General features: G+C 46.3%; 1 protein-coding gene across 1 annotated transcript in view; it reads left to right on the top strand.

Annotated features, from left to right (window-relative positions):
• plxnb1b (plexin b1b) overlaps positions 1 to 23,944 on the top strand; it is a 263,290-nt gene that overhangs the window by 128,492 nt on the left and 110,854 nt on the right. The window contains exon 2 of the mRNA XM_055648119.1: positions 10,662 to 10,746. The gene's annotated coding sequence lies outside the window, so the exon portion shown is untranslated. The remainder of the gene's footprint in view (positions 1 to 10,661; positions 10,747 to 23,944) is intronic.

Raw genomic sequence — 23,944 nt, 5'->3', positions numbered from 1 at the left:
TTGTCGACTAAGCTGCTGGTATTGAAGGCATGACGTTTATTGCATCTGTCACTTCTCGGGTCTTGGTATTCAGGCTATGGTTATGAGCTCCACTGATCTCCCTCTGTTGTGTGGAGAGTCCTGGAACATTGGGCTCATTCAGCCCCTCTGTTCCACCACTCACTGAGACCATGGCTGAGATGTAACCTTGTTCCAGACATGTGCCTTTACAAAAAATATCACAACAGTGTGCGTTTCAGTTTTGAAATTAATACTTTACTGAGTGCAGTAACAGCAGATTCCATGCCCGCACGCTTTACCATTATTAAACATTATTAAATACCTTTGGAGAGCTTCAATAAATAATACTTAATGATGCCCACTCCTTCCATTACCGTTGCTTCAAAAATTAAATGTTGATCAGCTGAGATCTTTTTGTTTGCATAATCCTATCCTGGTTCACGCTGATTTATTGCTTATTTTTAAAATGTTCAAATGTTACATCACAATTATGGAATGCAGTGTTTTCCTGATATGAGTAAAAAGACAAACAGGTCTATAATTCCTACCTATTAAGTTGTAAAGTGGCAGGAGGAATGTTCCTGTCTTGTCTAAATGTCTCCAGGTGTGTTAGTGCCTGGAAGATTATATTTGGCGTGTCTGCAGTATTCTCTGCCGCCTGCCCTCCTCCTCCTCCAATGCAAAGAAGTTACTCAATGTGGTGTTCTTCATTTCAATTATAGTTTTGTTTGGAGATTTAGTGTGGAAGCAGGCGCCTCGGCCCACCGACTCCATTCCGACTGTCGGTCACCTATTCACACAAGTGTTATTTAATCCCACTTTCCCATTTATTCACTGTAATAGATGCGCTTGGGGCACTTTACAGCAGACAGTTAACCTTCGAACTCTTGCAAACAGTGTTTCCACACTGCATCTCCAAATAAAACTAACATTGAAAGGAAGAAATTGAAACTAGAGCAAACCCACGCTGTCACGAGGAGAACATGCAAACTTCACACAGGCAGCACCTGAAGTCAGAATCGAACCTTGGTCTCTGGCACCATGAGGCAGCAGCTGCACCACTGTGCTGTCCTGACAGTTTAATTTTCAAGCCACCCACTTTTCTCTTGATCACACACCTCCTAAATATAATAGTGAACAAGTTTGGGCTCAGTTTGACATTCCCTGCGACATTTTCCACTGACCTGTTGTGAAGCATTTTGCTACATAATTAGTCACATGTTATTGATCTTGCATCCACCTCACCAGATTCCAAATCCTGCATTTTATCTTGTTTTGTACATATTTGTTTTATCTTGCTCTTTGACCATGGGGAATTTTGGGCAATTACAGCTCGTGCTGCTCAGGAAGATAAACTAATTCTGTTTCAAAATCATTATATGAAAATGATATTCTGTCATTTTATCCACTCGCAGTTTTTTCCAATCTCTGTTTCTTAACATCGAAATCAGTCCTGCCTAAATCTAGAATCCTTTGGAGCGGTTTGTGTTCAGTCATGTTAAAGTTTGCGTTGGACATGTTATGATCACAGTAACATGTCTGTGTAAGGTCTATTGTATAGGATAGTGCTAGTGGACAGTGTGTGATCACTGGTTGGTGTGGACTCCATGGGCCGAATGGCCTGTTTTTGCACAGAATCTCTAAAGTCTGTATCTGTAAAGTCTGCATCTCGTGCTAAAGTCTATCATCTATGCACTCAAACCACTCATTACTTTTCTAACGTGTTTGAAGCTAAACCAGATACTTGCCTCATCTCTGCAATTATACATTCTACCACTTCAGATCTGTCAAAGGGGACGAGAACACAGGCAGCACGGTGGCGCTGCAGTAGAGTTGCTGCATTATAGCACCAGAGACCCAGGTTCGATCCTGGCTATGTGTGCTGTCTGTACGGAGTTTGTACGTTTTCCCCGGGTACTCCGGTTTCCTCCTACGCTCCAAAGACGTACATGTTTGTAGGTTAATTGGCTTCGGTAAAAATTGTAAATTGGTCTTGCTGTGAGTAGGGTAGTGTTAATGTGTGGGAATCGCCCATCGGTGCGGAATCGATGGGCCGAAGGGCCTGTTTCTGCGCTGTATCTCTAAACCAAACAAAGAAAAAAACTAAAAATGATTCCCAGTGAAATGTTTATCAGGGAGACGTTAGCTAATTGATGCCAATCTCAACACTTTTCTTGATCGCTCTCACTATCCTTTACATTGTGCAGAAAGCTAGTCTGTACATATTCCAGTGCGTCTCTCCCTTGCACTTTGTGCAGCCTTGCCCATGTCACTGTGCATGGAACTGTAGCGCAGGCTATATCTAGTTATCACCACTTGCTGATAAGAGAGGAATCCTTTCAGGGCTCCGATCCTTAGATCCTGTGTGAAGTGTTTGCCTGTCTGGAGAATAGCTACAATGCACTGATACCAAAGTCTCGACTCTGCTCCCCAAAGCAACACTTGTGCCCATGCCCCATCGTCCTCTCTACTGCACTGCCAGCCCTATATGCAGCTTCACTTGGTTAGTTTCTCTGCCTGTCATGTAGTTAGTTACACCTATGCAAGTGAGCAGGAGGGATAAGCCTGTCTGTTGTACTTCATCGAGTTCCATGAGCAGGTGGTGCTGGTCAGTGTTCTCTCTGGCTCTGTTTGTGATGGCATTTCCTAACCTCTCTGTGACCCAGTGATGGCTTCATGCTCTGTCCCCTCCTATAAAGCACTCTGATGATTAAATACACCTCATTCAGTTCCCTGTACAGAACAAAGAACAGTACAGCAGAGTAGCACAGTGGTAGAGTTATAGCACCAGAGACCCGGGTTCCATTCTGACTATGGGTGCTGTCTGTACAAAGTGTGTACGTTCTCCCTGTGACCACCTGGGTTTTCTCCGGGTGCTCCGGTTTCCTTACAACTCCAAAGAGTAAATTGTCCCTGGTGTGTAGGATAGGGTTAGTGTCTGGGCTGATCGCTGGTTGGCGTAGACTCGCTGGACCGAGGGCCTGTTTCCGCGCTGCATCTCTAAAGCTCAGGAATGGGCCCGTTTGCCCACAATGTTTGTGGTGAACGTGATGCCGTTGAACTATCTGTGTTCAAAGGAACTGCAGATGCTGGTTTAAACTGAAGATACGCAAAATGCTGGAGTTACTCAGCATTCAGTGTTTCAGACTTCAGTCTGAAGAAGGGTCTCGATCCGAAACATGACCCATTCAGATGCTGCCTGTCCCGCCCGCTGAGTTACTCCAGCATTTAGTGTCTGTCCAAGTTGAAGTCGTCTCATCTGCCTGCACACGATCCATATCCCTCTATTCCCAACACTTCCTTGTGCCTATCTAAAGACCCCTTTAACACCGAATCTGTTCTCCACCACCCCTGGCAGCGTGCTGTATAATAAAAGCATATCTGAAAACCTGCAGACTGAGGAAAATAATGGATGAAAACAATGACAATGGATTTGCTGCACTAAGGCAACCATGCAGTTAACTTGTTCAATATCTGTAAACAGCGGCTCCCATTTTATTTTGTGTAATTATAGCTTTTGTTGCTCGCTCTTCAGGATCATTACAGAACATTTCAAAAACCTTATTGTTCCCTCAGGGGGGGGGGATTTCTTGGCTTAGCATTCCTTCCTTTTGGTGCTTTAATCTCCTCGAGCAACATTTCAGCGTATCCTTTCATACTGTTTAATCGCCCACTTCGCATTGCCTTGGCGTTTGGAGGTGTTCTGTTTGTTCTTGGGAAATATGAGCCTGTGTGCTGATGCCTTCTTGTTGTATTCCTCTTGGGGCAATCAAACTCTTTCTGGGGCAAGTGAAGGCTTTTACACGATCTTTCATTTAATCTTTTGGGTTGCATATGCATACTCTCCCATGCCTCAGACTACTGGGAAACGTCAGCTGGCACCCCAAACTCCCATCAGCCTTTTTGTGTGAATCTCCCTGAAATTGTTCCCCCTCCCAGATAGTCCCTGAGGTTAATTTTTAAAAAAACACAAATTTTTTGATGTCAATGAGTAAATTCAATTGGATGGCATGTTGCTATGGTTTTGATGTTGTGTTTCACAGCATTGCTGGAAAGGTAAGGGCCAATACTTGGATCGGGGCAACCAACTGGGAGTGTGGTGGCTCAACGGTAGTGTTGCTGCCTAAAGGGCGTGTCCTGCTGTATGAGCTAATTCAAGAGTTCTCCCGAGTTTCCCCTGATTCGAACTCGGAGAATTACGGTAATAGCCGCTCGTAGGTACTCGGGGCTCTCGTGGACATTTTTCAACATGTTGAAAAATCTTCACGAGCTTACCGCGTTTCCCGAGTACCTGCCATTAGCGTTACGAGCCGCTAAGAGACGTCCCGAGCTCCGATGTACCCGCTACGTACATTCTACGTGCTTACCACAAGTTTAATTTTTTTTTTTAAAACTCGGGAGAGCTCTTTAATTAGATCGTACAGTGGGACAGCCCCTTTACAGCGCCAGAGTCCCGGGTTCGATCCTGACTACAGGTGCTGTCTGTATGGAGTTTGTACATTCTTTGAGAATTTTCTTTGAGATGTCCAGTTTTGTTCCACATTCCAAAGATGTGCTGTTTGTAAGTGAACTGGCTTTGGTGAAAAATTGTAAATGATCTTAAGTGTTGGTGTACGTGGGTTGCTGGTTGGTATGGACTCTGGCCAAAGGGCCTGTTTCCGTGCCCTGTCTCTAAACAAAACTAACTCCACAGAAGTAGTTCATGCTGTTTCTGGTTAATTTAGAGAGCCAAGCTTGTACTGAGAATAAAACCATCAGTACAACAGTGACTTCCAACACCTTCAAACAGTACAGGAACATCCCAAGGAGTCTCGGAGCAGCGTTTACTCAACTAACTCCATGCCTAGCAACAGAAAAGGTTTAAGGCAAATGACCAAAGATTTTGTGCGGAGTAGGTTGTACAGAGGAGAGTGAAGTGGAGAGTGTCCGGGAAAGAATCCTGAGCGTCGGATTTTACCACTGACCTCTGCGCAGAAGTGTTGGTGGAGATTTGATGTGCAGGGGTTGAGAACATGGAGGGATTTTGAAGTTTTCAAGGCAAGAGGTTGTTTAATCTATGTCCCATTGAGGTTGAGAAACACCAAAAGGGAGATGAGACAACAGCACTTGTTAAGATTGCGGTTATGAGTCATGAGTTAAGATTGTATTGGGTGACCTTGGCTTTATGGATAACACTGCTTCATCCGGCTAGGAATGCTTTGGACTATGAAGTCCGAGGCTTCTGAGATCCTGCACAAGGATTTTGACAGCAGATGAACTGAGGCAGAGGGTGGAGTTGTTCACTGTTCTGGTGAACAAGTCTAGGGCTGAGGGGGAGCCTTTTAAATGTAGACACAAGGGACTCCAGATACGGAACCTGGATTCTAGTTTAGAGATACAGCGCAGAAACAGGCTCTTCAGCCCACCGAGTCCAGGTCAACCAGAGATCACCCCGTACACTAATACGATTCTCCCCACCAGGGGACAGTTTACATTTTTTTTAACCAAAGCCAATTGACCTACAAACTGGAGCACCCAGAGAAAACCCACACAGTCACAGGGACAATGTTTCTGCTAATGTTCGATTTCAAATGGTTTATTGATGGAATGGGTGTGGCTCCCAAAAAATAATCTTAGCCAAAATAGCTTTGTTTTTCTCTCTCTCATCACAACTTTCTTGCAGCCTACGACTAAGTTGATTCCAATCATAAAAGTAATGCTTGCTAGTCAATCTTCTTCATAAGAAACAACATTTGTAAAGTGAAACACTTTGTAGTTTTAGCAGAGACTGAGGCACAGGAGAGCAGGTTGAACAAACGCAAGCCATGGGAGCATGCGTGCGTGTACAACTGATCCAGCCCGCATTAAGTCGCATTTTGCCCAATCCAGCCCGTGACCTAAAATGAGTTTGACGCCCCTGAGCTAGACCAAGCGTGGACCCCCCCCCACCCGCAGCGCAATGTTCCCCCAGTAGCACTCACCCATACATAAAGCTGGATATTAAAATGCCGATCCCGACCCGGCAATCCTGCCCCAACTACGTCGCCGCGGCTGACGGGTCCCCGTTGTGACGCCAGAGATCGCCATCGTGACGCCAGTCAAAATGGCGGCGGGCCTCGCAACCCCCAACTCAGGGGTTCCCTGAGACGTGAAAATTATGTCAAGGGTTCCGCAAGGGTAAAAAGGTTGTGAAACGTTAGTTTAGAGGGATATATATGGGCCAAACACGGGCAAATTGTTCTAGCTCAGACAGGGTGCCTTGGTCGGCATGGACGAGTTGGGCCGAAGGGCTTGTTTCTGTGCTGCAAGACACATGACCATACGACCTGTTGAGTTTCTCCAGCAGTTTGTTACCTTTTTGCTCCAATCTCTTAAATAATTGTATTGCCAAACAAATTGTTTGGCTGTACGTCTTAGCTTTGTGCAATGCAGTTGGTGTTCTGTGGTTGGATGTCCTGCGAATAGCAAGAGGCCATCGTAACAGTGAATCTGCAGCCCCATTCATTCAGTCTTGTAACATTACTCCATGAGCCCTGGATCTGTTCTCAACTCCGTAATACCCTTGCTCAGCCCAAGTCTCATCGATCTCTTTCTGAAATTCTCAATTGAGGCAGGCCCAGTAATCTGAGAGAATGGAGCGGCTGGGTTTGTCCACTCTGGAGTTTAGAAGGATGAGAGGCGATCTTATTGAAATGTATAAGATTGTTAAGGGTTTGGACACGCTAGAGGCAGGAAACATGTTCCCGATCTTGGGGGAGTCCAAAACCAGGGGCCACAGTTTAAGAATAAGGAGTAAGCCATTTAGTACGGAGATGAGGAAACACTTTTTCTCACAGAGATTTGTGAGTCTGTGGAATTTTCTGCCTCAGAGGGCGGTGGAGGCAGGTTCTCTGGATGCTTTCAAGAGAGAGCTGGATAGGGCTCTTAAAAATAGCGGAGTCAGGGGATATGGGGTAAAGGCAGGAACGGGGTACTGATTGTGGATGATCAGCCATGATCACATTGAATGGCGGTGCTGGCTTGAAGGGCTGAATGGCCTACTCCTGCACCTATTGTCTATCTTGGCAGAAGATTTCTGTCAGGAAGTGCTTCACTTGAAAGTCCTGGCAAACTTTTAATTTCAAAGGTATTCTTTGTGTTTGAATTAATCATCTCTATAACTAAGGGAATAACTTTCCATTCAACAGCTTTAATTGTCTTAAACTTTGAAGCATTTTCCTCAACAAATATTGATTGTTCATGATCATATCTTTTTTTTAATCCAGCAGTATCTGTGGAAACAAAGCTACAGGGGGATATGGGCCAAATGTGGGAAAATGGGTGTAGCTTAGATGGGGCGCCTTGGTCAGTGTGGGCAAGTTGAGCCGAAGGGCCTGGTTCCACGCTGTATGACTGAGAATTTCAGCCCAGTCAATACAATCTGACGTCTTAAGTTAACTCGTTATAACCCTGTGTATGAAGGAACTGCAGATGCTGGTTTAAACCAAAGATAGACCAAAATGCTGGAGTGACTCAAAGGGACAGGTAGCACATCCTTTGTACCGTGCCATGAACAGTAGGAAAACCAGGCTTGGTTTTGACTTGTATAAAGGGTTAGAAACATAGAAAATAGGTGCAGGAGTGGGCCATTAGGCCCGTCGAGCCAGCACCGTCATTCAACATGATTTGGCTGATCATCCAAAATCAGTACTCCATTCCTGCTTTCTCCCCATATCCTTTGATTCCGCTAGCCTGAAGAGCTATATCTAACACTCTCTTGAAAACAGCCAGTGAGTTGGCCTCCACTGCTTTCTGTGGCAGAGAATTCCACAGATTTGCAACTTTCTGGGTGAAAAAGTTTTTCCTCATCTCAGTCCTAAATGGCCTACCCCTTATTCTTAATAAAATAATTAGCCCAGGGGTTTGGCCATTTGGAAGTTCTGCCTCTATAAAGTTGAAGAGGTCTTGTTGAAAGTACAAAGCTGATATTTAATGGAGAGTTTTAGCTGGTCCCACCCAGAAGATGAATGTGTCTCTGTCAGAGTTTCCTGACAAACTAGCAGCTCACACTGGTCTCACTGAGGATGAATGGACAACAGTCCGGTGTGTGAATGAAAACCAGTTCTGGGCCAAACCGTGCCAAGTCTGATGGGCGGCTGTAGAAATCCGGGGTTTTGACAAATATTTGATCAGCTGTGTGGGTTACTCACTGACTTATAGATGGGGTCTCTCAGGCTGCTATTTGTTTTCCAGTTTTAATTGAAAGGCTGACTGTTGGGTGATCAATAAGGAGCCTCTTGTTGGCTCGCTGCTGTGAAGCCCAAGTGAGTCAGGATTTTTTTTCTTGTGCAGTAGAATTGCTAAAACCCTATTTGCAATTTCTGCTACGGCTTACAGTGCAGTGTTTCAGTCATGTAGATTTTTACCATCGTAAGCTTGCAACTAAATAATTAAGCTGTTTATCCACACCCATAACCCTGACTCCCCGATCTGTCAAGGATGCCATGATATATATTTTCTTATTTTTATAATTTGCTCGAAGAATATGGGTGTCTCTGGAAAGGCCCATGTTTATTGCCGGCACCTAACATCCCAGCTTACTTGAGGGCTGGATTCAATAAAAGTTCTGGTGTAACCCAGCAGGTCAGGCAACATCTCTGGAGAAAAAGGATGGGTGGGATTTTGGATCAGGACCCTTCACTTGTTCTGCTGTCTGAAGACCCAAAAACGTCACCCATCATTTTTCTCCAACGATGTTGCCTGACTTGCTATGTCATTCCAGCACTCTGCGTCTATGTTTGTTACTAACCAGCATCTGTAGACTGGGGGCACAGAGGCACGGCGGGTACAGCAGCTGCCTCAGCACTGAGACCTGGGTTCGATCCTGACCTTGGGTGCTGTCGGTGTGGAACATGCAATCACATACCCCTGTGACTGCATGTGCTTCCTCTGGGTGCTCCAGTTTCCTCCCACATCCTAACGATGTGCAGTTTGGCAGGCTAGTTTGTAAACTGCCCCTAGCGTGTGGGTTTGTCAGTTAATTGGACCCTGTAAGTTGTCTCTTTGTGTGTTTGTATGAATGCATGTGGGATAACATAGAACTGGTGTGAATGGGTGATGGATGAATGAATTTGTTGGGCCGAAGGGCCTGAATCCATTCTGTATTTCTAAACTAATTATTTTATTTCAAAGGTATTTAATAGCATGGGGGGGGGAAGATATCAATGGTCGGCATTGACTCGGTGGGCCGAAGGGGCTGATTCCAATCTGTGTCTTTTAAGAAATTGATTTAGTGTGAACATTTGAAGCTTGCTGTATCTTCTCCCTCCAGTAGTTGGTGTTTGATTTAATAGAGCTGCCTTGATAAACAACTTGAGACTATTATATTGTCCTGAGGTATGGAAGACTCGGCTGAATTGATGCCCATGTTTAAACATACGCTGTCACTGCCATATGCCCTCAGTCTGCTCATGAGTGTGTGCGAGAGAGAGATGCCTTACTGATTGTGAGCTCAGTTACAGATGGCTATGGAGGCCAAGTCAATGGATATTATAAGGCGGAGATTGACAGTTTTCTGATTAGTAAAGTTGTCAGAGGTTATGGGGCGAAGGCAGGAGAATGGAGTTGAGAAGGAAAGATAGATCAGCCGTGATTGAATGTCGGAGTAGACTTGATGGGCCGAATGGCCTAATACTGCTCCTTGAACTTATGAACTTAAAAAATTAACGTTGGCACCAGACAACAAACCAAAGCAAAGAGAAACAGATGAAATTGTCTTACCTTAACTCAGCCACAAAAATTGGTGTTTTCAAACTGGAAAGGGTGCAGAGAAGATTTACGAGGAAATCGCCAGGACTTGAGGGCCTGAGCTATAGGGAGAGGTTGAGCAGGCTAGGACTTTATTCCTTGGAGCGCAGGAAGATGAGGGACGATCTTATAGAGGTTTACAAAATCATGAGAGGAATAAATGAGTGGGAAATAATTTATTCTCGAGTCTGGCCACCCAAGTTTCCAAACTCCTGGATCTTCTGTCACAAATAGAGGAGAGGGAGAGAGAGAGGAATGGCTGGGGTGGCAGCCAATCTTGACAGTGTTTCCAGCCTTCCTGATGCACCGCACCGTGAAGATGGACAGGATGGAAGGAAGTGACGAGGCAGTGATGGGCTGGGCTGTGTCCACCTCTCTAGGGGCGGCACAGTGGTACAGGGGTAGAGTTGCTGCCTTGCATCACCGGAGATTCTCCTTCAATTCCAACCACGGGAGCTGTTTGTATAGAGTTTGTACGTTCTCCACACGGCCGCTTGGGTTTTTTCCGAGATCTTCGGTTTCCTCCCATTCTCCAAAACGTCACCTACCCAAAACGTCACCTGTCCATGTTCTCTGGAGATGCTGCTTGGGCCGCGGAGTAATGCCCCTGTCCCACTTAGGAAACCTGAACGGAAACGTCTGGAGACTTTGCGCCCCACCCAAGGTTTCCGTGCGGTTCCCGGAGGTTGCTGGTGGTTGCCGGAGGTTGCAGGTAGCGGAAGCAGGTAGGGAGACTGACAAAAAACCTCTGGGAACCGTATGGAAGTCTGTTTTATTTCAGATGTCCAGCATCTGCAGCATTTTGCATTTTGGTATTTTTGAAAAAATAAATAACTGTTTTTCCACGTTGAGGCTGCAGGAAAGCTCCATAACATTGTCTTTTGTCCTGGTTACAGATCGATGTGTGTGGGGACAGCACTAATGACGGGGCCGACAGTGCAGGGGTGATGCATCTGTCCGGAAGCCAGGAAGAGATCAATGGTAAGCAATAGTCTCTTACCAAGGATAAATGGGGGAGGGGGGGGGGGGGGGGGGGGGGGGGGGGGGGGGGGGGGATGGTGGAGGATGGTGGGGGGTGGGTGAACAAAAAAAAAAAAATGCACAAAAATAATTTTGCATTTTTTAGTATTCATTCATTGTATTTTAACTTATTAAGTATGGAAGCTATCTGAGGAAATGTGTGGTGTTATGTCTGTCTTGAAGCTGTTGTGGCACTGTAATTTCCTGTAAAGGATTATTAAAGGATCTAATCAATAATCAATCAATCAATCAATCAATCAATCAAATGGGGAATGGCAAGGTGGACATTACTGGTTACCAGACATGAAGTGACGATGCATTCAGCGGTTGGCATTACTGTTGCCATCCAGAGTTAACACAGCTAAATTGCTCAGTGTTACTGCTGTGGGAATGCAATGGAGTGGATGGGAGGTCAGGACCGCTCTCTAGTTGATGAGAGGATGGTTCAGTTGCCTGATAACAGCTGGGAAGAAACTGTCTCTGAATCTGGAGGTACGTCTGTACCTCTGTACCTGTCGCCTGATCCTGCTGCCTCATCCTTGATTATGCTGGTGGCCTTGCCAAGGCACCGTGGGGTAGATGGAGTCAATGGAAGGGAGGTTGGATGGCGTGATGGACTGGACTGCGGCCACAACTCTCTGCGATTTATTATGGCCTTGGATGGAGCTGATCCCGAGCCATGCTGTGATGCTTTAAAGTAAAGTGTTTTCTACGGCGCATCTGTAGACGTTGGTGAGGGTTGTTGGGCACATGCCAGACTTCCTAAATCTTCTAAGAAAGTTAGGGCGTTGGTGTGCTTTCTTGGCCAATGCTCCGTAATGATTCTGTCAAACCCTTAACATGTTCCCTGTAAGAGCTTAATGTATTTGAGCAGAAAGCCTCTCACACAGGCACATGCGCACACAAAGAGTGAATTGAGCCACCTTGGAAGCTTGCCCCTGTCGCCTCAGCCGGTTTTCTTTTTCCACAGCCATCAAACTGCTTCTGGCTGCAGCTCAGTGAGACTGCAAATACAGCAGTGTGTGCAAAGTTGGTGTCCATCCAGCAGGCCCTGGAAAAAGCCAGGCCAAGTGCAGTTCACACAAGCCTTAGATGAGTGAAGCAATCAGTGAAGTTGCTTCTGATTGTGATGGTTGGGGGATAAACGCTGGCCAGGCCACTGGCAGAAAGCTCCTGTACCTACACCGTTGCTGAGAGACTTTGTCATATCCATCCAAACAGACAACGGGCAAATTTCAGGACCAAGGCCATGACATTTCCCTGCATAACCACAATGACTAAGCTTTAGAAGAACTTGTGGAAACAAGGAACTGTAGATGCTAGTGAACAAAACAAGACACAGTGCCGGAGTAACTCAGCGGGTCAGGCAGCATCTCTGGAGATCATGGATGGGTGATGTTTCGGGTCGGGACCCTTCATCAGAATCTGGTGACGATTCGGGTTGGGGGCCGCCTTCAGAACTTAGAAGAACGTCCTCAAAATGTAGAAGAACTTTATTGACATTAAAGTTTTGAGTCAGTGAAAGGAAGCATGTAAATACAGGGTCTTCATTCTTTTACATAGCTGTTCAAATGTCTGCCTGGATTTAGTACCTATGGTAGACCCGCATCTGCCATGGCCAGAACTGATACATGTAAGGAGAGATTGGGCAGGTGAGAATAGAATAGGTTCTTTATTGTCATTATAACATGTAAACATGTACAACAAAATTAAAAATGCCAATCAGTCAGTGCACCATTCACACATTATCTAAAAGCTAACGATACGTAAAAGAGAATATCCGAAATAAACAACTAAAATAAATACCATGAAAAAAACAAGCATAAACACATTCTTCTGTCGATTGCACAATCCCTTTGGTCTGTAGCGCACCTGCGCTCATTTGGTGGCTACATTAAGTGTAGTTTTTGCTGTGGGATAAAAACTGTTTTTGAGTCTGTTTGTCCTTGTCCTCATTGATCTGTACCATCTGCCTGACGGCAACAGTTCAAACAGGGAGTGTCCGGGGTGGGAAATGTCCTTTATAATGTTCTGGGATTTCTTGAGACAGTGGGAACTGTGTAGGTCCTCCAAGGTGAGGAAAGGGCAGCCGACAATCTTCTGGGCGTTGTCAATAGCCCTCTGGAGCGCTTTCCTCTGAGCCGCTGTGCAGCTGGTGTACCACATGCATACACAGTATGTTAGGATGCTCTCTATGGAGCACCGATAAAAGGACAGCAGCAGTCTCTGGGTGATGTTGTTCTTCCTGAGCACCCTCAGGAAGTGCAGTCTCTGCTGGACCTTATTCAGCAGCGCAGAGGTGTTCACGCTCCATGTCAGGTCCTCCTCAATGTGGATTCCCAGGAAGCGGAAATCCGCCACCCTCTCCACACAGTCCCCTCTGATGATTAATGGTGTAATGTCCGTTTTCTTCTTCCTGTAGTCTATTATGAGCTCCTTGGTCTTTGAGGTGTTGAGGAGCAGGTTATTCTCTCCACACCACACTGTCAGCTGTTCCACCTCATCCCTGTAGGCGTACTCATCCCCCCCAGAGATGAGCCCCACCACCGTGGTGTCATCCGCGAATTTGACAATGGTGTTACTGTGGTGGGCGGGGGTGCAGTCATATGTGTAGATGGTGTAAAGCAGGGGGCTCAGCACGCAGCCCTGTGGAGAGCCGGTACTGAGGCTGAGGGCCGTGGATGTGTGATGGCCCACTCTGACTCTCTGGCTGCGAGCCGACAGGAAGCTGTTTATCCACATGCAGGTGGAGTGTGGAAGTCCCAGGTCCCCCAGTTTGTCCACCAGTTTGTGGGGAAGGATGGTGTTAAAAGCAGAGCTGTAGTCCACAAAGAGCATCCGCACGTTGCTCCCCCGCTGCTCCAGGTGGGACAGTGCAGCATGGAGGGCTGTGGCTACAGGACTTGGATCACAGGAGGTTGAAGGGTAATCTTGTATTGGTGTATAAAATCACTCAGGAAACTGATACGATGAATGGTGCAGTGCTCTGTCCACAGGGCATGCTCTGGGTAAGAGGAGAAAGATTTATAAGGAACCCAAGAGGCAACTTTTTCCACACACAGGATGGTGGTTATTTAGAATGAATTGCCAGAGGAGGTAGTGGAGGCAGGTAAATAACAACATTTAAAGACATTTGGACAGGTTCATGGATGGGTCTAAGAGGGATATGGGCTAAATGCAGGCAAATGGGAATATTTTAGATTGTGTTTCCTGGTCAACTTGGAATAAGGACCTGTTTGTGCTTTTATGACCGTGCCTAATGCACGGGTTAAAATAAAATACTGCGGTCACGGTGGCGCAGCGGTAGAGTTGCTGCCTTACAGCGAATGCAGCGCCGGAGATCCGGGTTCGGTCCTCGACTACGGGGGCTGACTACGGTGTTTGTACGTTCTCCTCGTGATCTGTGTGGGTTTTCTCCAAGATCTTCGGTTTCCTCCCACACTCCAAAGACGTACAGGTATATGGGTTAATTGGCTTGGTAAATGTAAAAAAAATTGTCCATGGTGTGCGTAGGTTAGCGTTAATATGCGTGGATCGCTGGTCGGTGTCCGTTTCTGCGCTGTATCTCTGAGCACAAATATTTTTTAAATGGTGCTCGGAGGGTCCCGGGTATTCTTATACACAGATCACTCAGTCAGAAGGGACCTCACCTGAAATATTACCTATCAATGTTCTCCATTGATGCTGACCCGCTGAGTAACTCCAGCATTTTATGTCTGTTCACACAGTATGCAGGTGGAGCATCTTTGCCTCTGTTGCTAAGGAGTTTAAATATTAGACACACGGGAGAGAGACATTCAAGGATTTCCATGTTTCTGTGCTATGTTACTCTATTACTCTAAGCTGAAGTAAAAGGGAATTGAAGGGCATTAAAAGGGAGTGTATGATGGAGGAGTATGGCCACACCAACCTCAAAAGAACCTGATCTTGGAAGCTTAGCAGTTGTGGGCCTGGTTTGTACTTGGATGGGAGACCGTCTGGGAATACCAGGTGCCGTAGACTTGGGCAGTAGTAGTGTTGCTGCCCTACAGCTCCAGCGGCTAAGGATCGATCCTGACTATGGCTGCTGTCTGTACAGAGTATGTATGTTCTCCCCGTGACCGTGTGGGTTTTCACCGGGTGCTCCCATTTTCTCCCATATTCTAAAAGACTTGCAGGATTGTAGGTTAATTGGCTTCTGTAAATTGTCTCTAGTGTGTTGGATAGAACTAGAGTATGGGTGATTGCTAGTCGGCGTGGACTCGATGGGCCGAAGGGCCTTGTTTCTGAAGAAGTGGGAGCAGGGCATCTACAGTTTCTTGTGCCTCCATTTTGAATTGGGGGACCTTGATTCTGATGCTGGCAGATGCTGGCAAATTTGGGCCTGATGTTCATTCTTTCGGAAGCTACGATACAAATACTCAAGGGGGGCTTTTACCTGAGAAAGTACACAACTGTGCTATTCAGACCTCAAAGATCTCATTCTTGAATGAGCTTCCTTCAAGATCAAATCATCCGATTGCCCCAGAGAGTGGCTGTTGGCTTTGTTACCACAATGCAGGTGCTGTATAAACACAGAATGCTGGATGAAACCTAGCCACTGGTCCCGGCTCATTCCTGCGTTATTCTTTTGTTTGGGGCACTCGCGTCAAATCCTCAAGGCAAACGATTTGCAAAGTTATTGTCTGTAACTGAGCCAACGTTTTGCAGTCGGTGGCAGGTGGAGTAAGAAAGGAACAAAGGTGATTTATTGGGTTATAAAACCCTTGTAAAAATCAGAGAGTAGGATCGAGATCGAACAACAATGTGATTTTTAGTTGTTATCATATTGGTATTGCAGCTACGGTTCCTAAGGGGTTCGCCCATCAATGTTCAATGGTTTCATTATTTTCGCATGCACCAATGTACAGTGGAATACTTTCTTGAATACAGATCAGCAAGACTCTCAGCAAGGTGGCACAGTGGAACAGCGGTAGAGTTGCTGCCTTACAGTGCTTTCAGGGGCAAAGACGCAGGTTCGATCCCGATTACGGGTGCTGTCTGTACAGAGTTTGTACATTCACCCCATGACCTGCATGAGTTTTACACAAGCTCTTCAGTTTCCTCCCACACTCTAAAGATGTACAGGTTTGTAGGTTGATTGGCTTGGTAGAACTGTAAATTGTCCGCAGTGTGTGTAGGGTAGTGTTGGTGTGCGGGGATCGCTGGTCGGCACGGACCCGGTGGGCCGAAGGGCCTGTTTCCGCTCTGTATCTTAAAACTAAACTAAACCACTGGTTTTGCTTTTTAAAAAAAAAAAGGAAAATATGCAAACTGCTGATGAAACTCAGCAGGTCAAGCAGCATCTGTAGAGGCAAAGGTATAATCAACCCATGCAGAGTCTCCAACTAAGACACTGACTATCAAGAGACAAGAGTGTTTAATTGTCACATGCACTGGGACAGGAATATGGTTGGTGTGGGCTGAAGGGCCTGTTTCCGCGCTGTATCTCTAAACTATACTATCGCCACAATCCTGGGTTAGTATAGGGTGATTTCACGAAAGGTCACTGGAGCGTAGATCCGCACCCACGTGACCGAAAATCTCAAGTGGAGGACATGCTAGACATCTGGTACATGTTAGTGGATGGGGAAAACACGCACTTTCCCACCCGTTAAAAACATAGAAAACGGCCAGGTTTTGATCTGCAATTTATTGTGCCAGTCGGGGTGACCGTGAGGCACAGCTACCTAGATTTACAGTAAAAAAAAAAGATAGAAACTAAGGTAAATTAAAGAGGGAGCTGAAGGTGCCAATCCAGGCGGACATGGAGATTTAAAGGTCCATCGCAGGCACAGCTACGCTAGATTTACAGTAAAAAAAAAAGATAGAAACTAAGGTAAATTAAAGAGGGAGCTGAAGGTACCAATCCAGCGGAAGTGAACAGCGGACATTTGCCGTGGAGATTTAAAGGTCCAAAATATCGGGAATTATTGCGTTTGCTCGCTGAATTTCATCAAAAGTAAGTCAATAATGCCTTACTTTTGATGAAATTCAGCGAGCAAACACAAACGCTCCAGTGACCTTTCGTGAAATCACCCTATAGAATGTACGAAACAGCTCACTGTCTCGATGCAAGAGTCGCCATTTTCCTGAGCCACAAAGGCCCGTTGCAGCTGTCGCCTCCATTTCAGTTGTCCCTCTCCATGCACGATCCTCTCCAGTCCTTGTTCCCCAGTGGGAGGGGGAGTGGCACCTCCTGCAACGTACCTTGAGGACATGGAAGGTTCTAGCCGTTCTCCTCCGCCGTCTCCCTGCATCCTCCTCTCCGATTCCTGGCCTTCAGAGGGCGAATGGGGTGGAATCTGCGGCCTCCCTGTACGGGCGGGTTCCTGATTTCCGGGAGACCAAATTGTGTAGGAAGGAATTATGTGGTTTATGACAATAGACACAAAATGCTGAGTAACTCAGTCCTGGGCCTCCTCCATTGACAGAGTGAGGCCAAATGCAAGCAAGAGGAACAACTCCTCTCATTTCGCTCCGGGCAGCATCCAACCCAGCAATATAAATATTAGTTTCTTTAATTTTCAGTAACCCTTGCAATCATTTTCTCTCTCTCTCTCTCTCTCCGTCCCTCCCCCACCCTAATCGTTCTACTAGTTTCACTGCCATCCTGCTTATTTTCATTGTTTGTATCCACTCGTTACCACCTTCTCCACAACCAACAATGGACCATTGTGGGCTCCACCTTTCCTTGATCATCGTTGCTGGCTTTGATTTGTTCTTTTCATACCTTTCGTTCATTTGTTCTTCGTCCATTTTCATACCTCTAATTTCCCTCTCCCCGACTCGCAATCTGAAGAAGGGTCCCGAAACGTCACCCATTCCCTTTCTCCAGAGGTGCTGCCTGACCCGCAGAGTTACTCCAGCATTTAGGGTCTATCGCCGGGGGACCTTCTCCCCATGTGTAGCATCTTCTGAGCATTGCCCAGGGTCACTGCGCTGTGGGGCTCTACTTGTTCATAACACAGGGCAGACTACATAGTGAGATGGCACTTGTGCTTCTGCAAGCTGGAAAATGCTGGCAAGTTGAAGTTTGTAACTTTGGTTTTCTGCCAAGAAATGTTCAATTGATGGTTTGGGGGAGTGCTGTTGGGGATAGACATCTCAAATCTCTTGGCTGTGTGGGCAGGGTGTGTCATTCTGAGCAACTTGCTTGTACCTGGATCTGCTGTATGAAACACTTATCCACTTTGTGAGATTTTGTTAAGTCCAAGGAAGTTGAGAAATCGCTGGCAAAGCCAATATTCCTTTCCCATCATAACTTCTGTGGAGAAGCAGTAACATGATATTCTTGGCAATTAGTTATAGATTATTATTTTCATCTGTACCGAGGTGAAAAGATTATACAAGGTGATTATACAAGGCTTGGTCATTCATATCCGTGAATTTTCGAGCCTCGGATAGGCCTGGATAAGGTAAGGGCGGCACATCAGTAAAGAAAGCGAATGGTATGTTAGCTTTCATTGCAAAAGGATTTGAGTATAGGAGCAGAGAGGTTCTACTGCAGTTGTACAGGGTCTTGGTGAGACCACACCTGGAGTATTGCGTACAGTTTTGGTCTCCAAATCTGAGGAAGGACATTATTGCCATAGAGGGAGTGCAGAGACGGTTCACCAGACTGATTCCTGGGATGTCAGGACTGTCTTATGAAGAAAGACTGGATAGACTTGGTTTATACTCTCTAGAATTTAGAAGATTGAGAGGGGATCTTATAGAAACTTACAAAATTTTTAAGGGGTTGGACAGGCTAGATGCAGGAAGATTGTTCCCGATGTTAGGGAAGTCCAGGACAAGGGCTCACAGCTTAAGGATAAAGGGGAAATCCTTTAAAACCGAGATGAGAAGAACTTTTTTTCACACAGAGAGTGGTGAATCTCTGGAACTCTCTGCCACAGAGGGTAGTTGAGGCCAGTTCATTGGCTATATTTAAGAGGGAGTTAGATGTGGCCCTTGTGGCTAAGGGGATCAGGGGGTATGGAGAGAAGGCAGGTACGGGATACTGAGTTGGATGATCAGCCATGATCATATTGAATGGCGGTGCAGGCTCGAAGGGCCGAATGGCCTACTCCTGCACCTAATTTCTATGTTTCTAGTTTCTATCTTGTCAAGGTGCCTTTGATCTTATCAAAGCCTCCATGATAAAGTGGCGCAGCAGTAGAGTTGCTGCCTTTCAACGCCAGCAACCCGGGTTTGATCCTGACTAGGGGTGCTGTCTGTACAGAGTTTGTGTTTTCTCCTTGTGAGTTTTCTCTGGGTGCTCTGGTTTCCTCCCAAGGTTTGTGTAAGTTTGTAGGCTAATTGGCTTCTGTAAATTGTCCCTATAGTGTAGGATAGAACCAGCGTATGGGGTCGTTGTTGATCGGCAGCGACTCAGTGGGCCAAAGGATCCATGCTGTATCTCCAAACTAAACTAAATCTGTGAATTTCTGAGTCTCGGATAGGCCCAGACATCATAAGGGTGGTGGGTATATGAATCGATAGCTCTATGAAATTAAAATATAACTTTAAAAGCAGGTTTTTCTCCTGCATACAAGATATTTGGCCAGATCCCAGTGCATTTCATTCTTTCTATTCGGATAGTGAGACCAGAATGATCTCTTATACTTCCTTATCTCAACTCCCTCTCCCCTTCGCTCAGCCTGAAGAAGGGTCTCGACCCGAAACGTCACCCATTCTTTCTATCCAGAGCTGCTGCCTGTCCCGCTGAGTTATTCCTTGTGTAGGAAAGAACTGCAGATGCTGGTTTATGTCGACGGTAGACACAAAATGCTGGAGTAACTCAGCAGGTGAGGCAGCACCTCTGGATAGAAGGAATGGGTGATGTTTCGGGTCGGGACCCTTCTTCAGGCTGAGCGAAGGGTCTCGACCCGAAACGTCGCCCATTCCTTCTCTCCAGAGATGCCGCCTCACCCGCTGAGTTACTCCAGCATTTTGTGTCTATCTGCTGTTCCTTCCAACACAGAAGGGATTATTGGCTACACAAAGTTAAATTTGGGTCAGAGAGATCACGTTAAAAAATGAATAAATCTAGTCAGCTTTCTGAGAGCATTTTTACTTGGTAACGACAGATGGAGAGCTGCAGATAGTGTTTTGGTCACACCACTTAGTACCAGCTCGACGTGGCTTGCAATCCCAAGGCATACCTGGACAAACCAATGCCATTTGGTGAATATCATGGCTTCTGAAAAGCAACAGTTACTTGTCCATATTGATGAAGTGATTGGGCTTTCTGGGGCAGGGCAGCACTGGGCAGCTACATTTACCAAACCAATTAACCTACATACCTGTACGTCTTTGGAGTGTGGGAGGAAACCGAAGATCTCGGAGAAAACCCACGCAGTTACCGAGAAAACGTACAAACTCCGTACAGACAGCACCCATAGTTGGGATCGAACCTGTGTCTCCCATGTTGCAAGCATTGTAAGGAAGCAACTCTACCACTACGCCACCGTGCCACCCTTCTCCAGTCTTAATTTCCTACCACCCTCCCGTCCTCAAGATCATTGTAGCAGCACGGACCCTGGTTGCTGGTTGCACAACCATTAATTGTTTCCAGCTTTCTCCATGTTACACGGGTCCTGCACAACTTTACAAGTGCAAGTCCAAGTTACACTCCACACATCCACTGGTTTAAACTACTGCCCAGATCCGTCTATTGTTACTGGTGGCTACCGTCCTTCTCAAGGCCATTAGGGCTGCAGCGGATCACAGGACATAGCCGTCTCTGCCTTGGACCTTGTCCCAGCTCCACACCAGCCTGTGTCATAAGTAGAATAAGTAGAAGGAGTAGAATTAGGCCATTCGGCCCATCGTCTACTCCGCCATTCAGTCATGGCTGATATACCTCTACCCCCTAACCTCATTCCCCTGCCTTCTCCCCATAATCCCTGACACCTGTACTAATCAACATTTTATCTATCACTGCCTTAAAATTTTCCACTGAGTTTGGCCTTCACAACCTTCTGTGGCAAAGAATTCCCCAGATTCACCACCTGACTAAAGAAATATCTCCTCATCTCCTTCCTAAAATAATGTCCTTTAATTCTAATGCTATGACCTCTAGTCCTAGACGCTCCACATCCACTCTATCCAAGCCTTTCACTATTCTGTATGTTTCAATAAGGTCCCTCCTCATTCTTCTAAACTCCACCGAGTACAGACCCAGTGCCGACCAACGCTCATCATAGGTTAACCTACTAATTCCTGGGATCATTCTTGTAAACCTCCTCTGGACCCTCTCCAGTGGCAGCACATCCTTCCTTGGATATGATGCCCAGAATTGCTCACAATATTCCAAATGTGGCCTTATCAGGGCCTTATAGAGCCTCAGCATTACTTCCCTGTTTTTGTGTACGGCCTCGTGAAATGCATGCTTACATTGAGTTTGATTCTTTACCACCTTTTCGACTATGCTTTGGGATAAGACTCCCACGAGAGGTGTGGAGAGTCTTGGGTTTTATTCCCAAAGGGCAGTTTTCCCTATTTTAAAGGGAGTCGAGAGCTCATGGGCACCAAGTAGGAAAGTGCTTTTGGGTTCAGGGATTCATCATGATCTTATTGAATAGCAGAACAGGCTTGAAGGATCTTGTGGTCAACCCTTGCTCTGATTTATTGCGCGTTGGCACCATTGCACCGTGTAAGTATCTTTAAAAACTGTAACTAGTGCAAGATGGACACCTGGAGGACTATTGAGGATTAGGGGCATTCTGCAAACTGTTTAGATAGTCAATTTCCTGCAGAGTAAACCTGTTGGCACCAAACCAAAATGGTAGTGCAATCAAAATGTCCCCAGGGTATCTCTATATTAAAACCTACTTTACAACTGGAGATAGAAAATTTTGAGCTGACTACAAATAGGTTATTAGTTCAGGCAAGTAATGCCTTGTGCTTTGAACATGCTGATTCTCTGTATCAATAACTCATGGAGATTTTTCACGTTGAGACCTGCTAGGTTTGGAAAGCTGAATGTGTTTGTTCTTCTTCTCCCGTTGTGTGAAATTGTGGGGTTGCATGTTAAACGTGTGAGTCACTCATGGCTGTTGTCCTTTGACTCTGCTAATCACCTCAAGCGTGGCGCCCCCTGCATGTTCCGTGGGCAGCTTCCTACACTTAAAGTCGACGTGGGGACTGAGGTGGGTGATGAAGGACGCAAGGAGTGGGCCAGTAGGAGAAGGATGGAGATATTGCCTTCAGCACCTTCAAGGTCAACTGCAGGCGGCGCCCAAAGACACAAAGGTGGTCGGGCGAGAAGATGGACAATAGACAATAGGTGTAGGAATAGGCCATTCAGCCCCTCGAGCCAGCACCGACAGTCAATGTGATCATGGCTGATCATCCACAATCAGTACCCCTTTCCTGCCGTCTCCCGATAAGAGCTTTGACAAGCTCTCTCTTGAAAGCATCCAGAGAACCGGCCTCCACCGCCCTCTGAGGCAGAGAATTCCACTGACTCACAACTCTCTGTGTGGAAAAAGCTTTTCCTGATCTTAGTTCTAAATGGCTTACCCCTTATTCTTAAACTGTGGCCCCCGGTTCTGGACTCCCCCAACATCGGGAACATGGTTCCTGCCTCTTGAGTGTCCAAACCCTTAATTTTCTCTTATATGTTTCAATAAGATACCCTCTCATCCTTCTAAGTTCCAGAGTATACAAGCCCAGCTGCTCCATTCTATCAACATATGACAGTCCCGCCATCCCGGGAATTAACCTGGTGAAACTATGCTGCACTCTCTCAAATGTCAGTTTGCAGGCCAAGCTGGTCAAGGGCAACGGAGGAGGCCCTGCAGCAGCCTGGGGCCTACTGGATCGGCTCCTGATCCAGGGACATCAAGCACCTGACTTTGGACTTTGGAGAAGCATGACTGGACACCTTGCAAATAGTGACCAGTGCATGAGTGGATCAAGGCAAAAAGAATTCCGCTGTGCAGTACTTGTGACAATGTGAAGGCTTTTCCTTTCGGGGTGTGAGGTGAATGGATAAGATGAATGCACAGTCTTTTACCCAGGGTAGGACGAGTTTCCATGTTGTATGGCTCTCTGAAGGGCCTGTCCCACCAGCATGCGCCTGCATGCGGCAAGCGCGACCTAAAGGGCCGATCCCACCAGCATGCGCCTGCATGCGGCAAGCGCGACCTAACGTGGTCGCTTGAGCCGTACGGTCTCGCGGGGCCGGTCCCACTTCGATCGCCGGAGCCGTATGGAGTTGTGCGGAGCTGGTCCCGACATCGCGCGGGGCTCCGAAAAACTGATCGTGTTTAAAAAATTTGCGCGGCTCTCTAACTCTCGTTGACTGGATTAAAGTTCCCCAACTACCGAGTGGGATCTGAACCCAACTCTTCACATCAAAGAATTTTGCACATGATGACAAAGCACATTGATTGATTGATTGATTGATTGATTGGGTGAGTGAGCAGAGGTGTTGATCCCCAGAAATTGGTACATTGGTATCACTGGGATACATTGGTATCACTTTACCAGAAGTATCAGTTTCGGTTTTTTGCCTCCCAGAAGCTGTTCATTTAAAAAAAAAAGGAATTGTATACTTTAACCGAAACTGCCGGTGAATGCTTCTCATGTCATTGCGAGCATGTTAATGAAAGGGATAGAGTTTTGTTCCACCCCGGTGTCACTGTGCACCACACATGCTGTTACCTGCACTGGCAGCTGAATCGGGCTCGACATATGTAGCCTCAGTGAAGCAAATTCCACAACTCGCTGTCATTCACTTCAGACCACAGCAGCCTATAAAGGTTTCCTTGCTTTTGTTCCTGTGTTCCACACAATGAAAATAATAGGGAACAGCTTCAGAGAAGCAGCTTTCTTTGTCTCGCTGTCTGATGAAAGAAGTGCAGATTTTGATGACTCCTTTGTGTAGCTACTCGTGATAAATCTTGCATGTTCGCGATATGGAAGATTGTTTGCGTTTAGTTTGTTTTGGAGCTGATCATAATTGGTGAACATCTTAACCACGTGGACAGCAGTGTGGAATCAGCCAAAGTGGTGTGGCATCTTTGTTATCCAGGTCGGGTACAAATAAGAGGTTATGGAGTCGTACAGCATGGAAACGGGGCCCTTCCACCCGACTTGTCCATGCTGACCAAGATGCCCCATCTACACTCTCCCACCTGCCTGAGTTTGG

Source organism: Leucoraja erinacea, chromosome 16 (genome assembly GCF_028641065.1).
Source record: "Leucoraja erinacea ecotype New England chromosome 16, Leri_hhj_1, whole genome shotgun sequence".
Classification (NCBI taxonomy): Eukaryota; Metazoa; Chordata; class Chondrichthyes; order Rajiformes; family Rajidae; genus Leucoraja; species Leucoraja erinaceus.
This window is presented reverse-complemented; position numbering and strand designations above follow the sequence as displayed.